This window comes from Poecilia reticulata, linkage group LG10 (genome assembly GCF_000633615.1).
Source record: "Poecilia reticulata strain Guanapo linkage group LG10, Guppy_female_1.0+MT, whole genome shotgun sequence".
NCBI lineage: Eukaryota > Metazoa > Chordata > Actinopteri > Cyprinodontiformes > Poeciliidae > Poecilia > Poecilia reticulata.
Window position 1 is genome coordinate 14,154,971 of NC_024340.1, and position 5,109 is coordinate 14,160,079.

Sequence of the window (5,109 nt, forward strand, 5' to 3'; positions counted from 1 at the left end):
CAAGAATGTTCAGTTATTTATGTAAATAACATTTTAGCTATTTTATTTTCATATTCTATTTGCTCATCTGTTTTAACTTTTTCTCTATCTGGCTACTGTGCAATACAAAAGCTTGAATAATAAGTTTCCACCTACTTTTCTAACATAACTCCTGCGATTGCAGTCATTCTTTATACAATACAATAAAATTAGAGAACCGCAACCATGTTGATACCAAATAATAACATACACTAAACAATGTTTATGAAAAAATGTTGAATACTGAGCAAAAACACAACATGAGAAAAATTTAATATGAATGAAATGTGCAGCAAGAGTAAATAAGAAATAAACAAAATGTGCCAGCATGGTGGTCTATATTCTTTGCCAGTGGCTAACGAGAAGCAAGAAAGCTGATTAGATCAGGTCAGATGTTTGCTTTAGTTAGGACAATTTGTAGTACCTCAGTTTGTGGAGAACCACTCAGAGAGGCAAGATGAGAGCAAACTCTGTGCAGTGGGAGGAGACGGTCAGCAGCGCAGTTTTCATGTTGATCCTCCTGAAGAACATCAAAGAGTCGAGTCGCTTTCTGCCAATAAGTTGCAAGTTTGAAGTAAACACTTCATTCAACCCACAGCAGTAAAATTGTTACAAAAAAAATACTTCAGAGATGACAACATCCACCATAAAGACACCGGCGGAAAGAAAACAACAGCAGTACAACTGATATGATCTGAGAAATTCATGTTTGCAGGAATATTGTTTGTGAGTTGCAGAACTTTTATTGTTTCTTAAAACACTATTTTGATACATAGCATGCACACTCAGCACTGCAGTGTCTGAAATGAGTGTGATATGACAGTGACAAGGCGGTGAGCAGCGCTGCACCCCATGCTGACTAACTGCATCTAGTAGCTTATTTGAGTTAGACATGTTAGACATGTTATACATTGTCTAACATGTTGTATTTATCAATATTCTCCATGTATCCAAGGGAATCCCAGGTCTCGGAAGACCTGTGTAGAGCTGTGATGATGCTAACTAAAATGGGAGAAAGTCAGGAACTGATACAACATGGAGCCAGTTCCTCAAGCAGTTTATTTTATCAGATGGTGATACAGTTTGTAGCCCGTGTCCACGATAACTTAAAGAGGGGGATTAACTAAAAGGAAATTAAACAGCAAAGAGTCACAAAAGTTTAAGGACAAACCCTCCACATTAATGTAAGATGGTAGCAGTAGAAGCACACACTCAAAGAGACTTAAGACCCTCTCCTCAGAGATTACCCCCGCCTGCAAAGAGCCTCTGTAAGTACATGAAGACTTGCTTTTACAAAACTAATTAGTCTCTGCTTGTTTTCTAAAGCGGATCCCGAGTGACTGATTGTTTTCCATTGTCTCTGCTGATACTTACAGGCCTGCAGCATCCAAGGGCATTTTGTAACTTCCTCAAAACAAGATTGGAGCTTCTTCCAAGAGCAAACTAGCCAAATGCCAACAAGGATTTTAATGTTTGCTAAAGCAGCTACAACCCGCTCCTCAGAGCCAGCAACGGCCGCAGATAACCTATTCTTATTGTTTCCTGACGTCTGCTCTCAGCAAACAGGAGCTTTTCAGCTTTTCATCCCTCAAATCTGTCTGCAGGAGCAGCGAGCGCGGAGACAACCTGGCCTCCTCAAGGTCGACCAGCAGCTCCAATTAAACTGAGCACAGACAAGACCATGTTTCTAATGTAATTCAAGAGCTGCAAATGTTTTCGTTCCTCCTAGTGGAGAGCAAGAATCGGGTGAAGCTGAGGTTATTTCAGAGCTTGGTACCCAGCGAGGATTAGAGAAAACTAATGCTGACCTTTAAAAGTCAGAAATATCTTAGTTATGAGTCGGTCAGCTTGTTATTTTATATGCTTCAAGACTCTGATGTCTCACTCTGCGTGATAAGACGTGTTGAAGCCAGCAGGTCAGAAACGTGCAGCAACAAAAATCTGTGAAATATTAGTTTGTTGACATGTTGTTGACATACTGATGAACTCCAACCAGGAATGTTTTATTTCATCTTTGAAACATTGAAAAACTGTTTCTTTGTGCTGTAAAAGAACAGGAGCATCACCAGGAATAATTATTATATCCATTTTCTTTACCATCACAACTCAAAGAGGAAAACAAACATTTTTTCATTCACATGCTCAGAAACCGGCCAGTTTAAACACCAGTAAGTAAACAGACACATCTTCAAATAAAAAGCTCTACGAGTACCAGAGACGAACAAATCTCCTTTTATTAAATCTGATAACAGCTGAAAGGATAAAAACTCACTTTATGCCTGCAGCTGTTTGTGATCAGAGGCTTTTATGATTTTAAAAGCACAATGAATTTGCAAATTACATGACATTTAACCTCAAAATTAACTTTTCATGCCCTTTGTTCACAGTTTAACTTTGTCGCAAATTACTTATTCTTCCTTTTTGTTATTTATTCAGATTTTTAAAGTTTACAAAATAAAGACATCGATTTACCTAAAAAAAAGTTGGTATTACATTTATTGGGATTTATTTAATGTATTTTAAAAAGTAGAACACATTTTATTTTTAAAAAAAATTAAATACAGAAGAGTATTAGGGCCACAGATAAAAAAAATATTTTTCTTACAGAATTCAGACTTTTTTCTAAAAATTTTATTTATTTTATTTTTTCAGAATTCTGATTTTAATCTTCTGAGATCGGGCATCAGAAACCTGAGGGGGAAAAAAGTCTGATTTCTTTTCTCTTGTCAGTGGATCTAATCCTCTTCCAAAAAAAAGAAGTCATTTTATAAAAATAAAATTGAAAAACTCTTACAGATTACATCAGTCGTAGATTGAAACAGTATTGTAAATATATCATAATTAACTCAGGTTAAAATAGATATTAGATACTGGCACCAGTATTCCTCTATAGATATTTATTTCTCTCTTGAAAACAAATCACAACATTTACATTTTAAATTGATGAGTTCATTAGAAAATGTGACTGTCTCATGAAGAATCCAGAAGATTCCTCAGGGTGGCTTATTTCCCACTAATGAATCAAAAGCCTGAGCTGCTTTTTATGTTTTTATCTGATTAGTTATTGAGTCAGCAGTTGCCCTTTCATAGCACAAACAGATGAAATGAAAATCATGACATGCTTTTTTCACCAGTCGTGAAGTCAGAAACTGTCATAGCGTTAAATTCAAATACGACCAAAAGGATCTGGTTACGTCACATTATATATATGATCTAAATTCAGCTTAAAGTAAAACAGTAAGACAACTGTCATTGTTTGATTTCTGTAAATTGAAACACTTTATGCGTCTCTTTATGATGTAGATTCATGTAACTCACTTTAACTTGGAAGACTTTAAGAGGTTTCTGTTTCTAAGAATGCTTACATTTTCATTTTTTTCTGATCTGTAAAGACATGATGAAGATTATGGGCAACCCTGAGCATTCGCTTTATCCAATTCTCATACAATACCAGCATGTCTTCAGTCAGAGGCTTCTTCTGCAAGGATGTAATACAGACCTCTACAGGATGTCTTTCCTGCTCACAGTTCAGAGTTAGAAGAAACTTGTCTGCAGATAAAATTAGGATTCATTATGCGTTATTTTCCCAAAACCTACAGAGCTCTGAGAAGACTTCCCATCTCCGTCAGCAGTTAATCACTTCAGTGTCCAGATGACTGACTAGATTTATTGACCTGGATGTGTTTATATCTGCCCAAAATCAAATTACCAACCTCCCGCTGAGATTTTTAGGATGCTTGTTCCATAAAACCCCTGCAAGTTGAAATTATGCTAATTACCTCAGCTCATCTGCCATCTGGGAAGGACTGAGGAGGGAACGGAGAGGGGACACCGTGATTCCAGCTTGTTGCCAGGGGCAGAAGGAGAAATAAAACAAAGATGGTCTTCCAGATAACTTAATAAAACTCTACGTTTCATCATTTTTCAGGTCAAAATTTTCAGTTTTATGCTCTTGTTGAAGAACATTGATTTCTACTCATCTGCTACCTTGGTAACTGTTTGCATTTTCCAACTATTTCAGGTGTCAATAAGGTCTTTAAAGAGTAGAAAAGATCAACCAGATGCATCTTTTGCTAAGCAGATGGGTAAACGCTGCTCTTCAGTATGAAGCATCCCCGTTTGAGCCTTACAGTCTTCATACTTGTTCCTCCTCTCACGCTGGGATGGCAAACAACACGAGGAAGCTCATCAGGTGATCAAAACGATACAAGATGTTGAGGAAACTGATAAACACACACTGGCCTTGGATCTCTACATGAGAACAGTTTTGGCCACCAGGATGTTTTTTGTTTGTAGCTTCTTACCTGCTTTGTGCTGAAGACTGATACCTACCTGTAGCCAATCTATCAGTTTTATTTGCATAAAACATTTCAGCAACAAGGTAGCTCAAAGTGCTTTACATCATAAAAACACAAAAATCAACAATTGAAACATTACATTTTGCCGATTGTCGTCATTTAAACATCAAAATGTTGGTTTGTGTTTCATTTATCATGGTACAAAATCGATTCTGTAGAGGTGGGCTTTTAGTCTTGGCTTAAAGAAACTCGGTGTTTTGGCTGTTTTACAATTTTCCAGAAGTTTATTCTAGATTTGTGGTGAATAGAAGCTGAATGTTGCTCTCCATGTTTGGTTTTGGTTCTGGCATAAAGGTTAGTTAAGTTTTCTTTCTTGGCTTTTGAAAAGAATCATTTTTACATCCAGAGTAAAATTAGAGACTTTCACTTCTAGAAGAAGATGGTGCAAATATTACAGATCATTTATTTTTAATTCCCTTTTTAATCTGATTCAGATTCTGTTCAGGGAATAATAATTTCACTTGTTTACTTCCCTGTGTGGTTTGTGACGACAAATGTGACTTCTTATGGCTTTCCTTCAACAAGAGCCTTCTTCTTGCTGTCTTCCATAAAAAATATATATTTCATGGTGCTAAACTAAGTTATCCAGTCAACAGATTCTCCTACATGAGTTACGGATCTCTGAAGCTCCCCCAGAGTGACTTGTTGCCTCTAGAGTGGTTCTCTGATAAACACTTTCTGTTTTGAGATGATGGATTGAACAATGCCTTTGGGGATTTCCAAAACATATAAT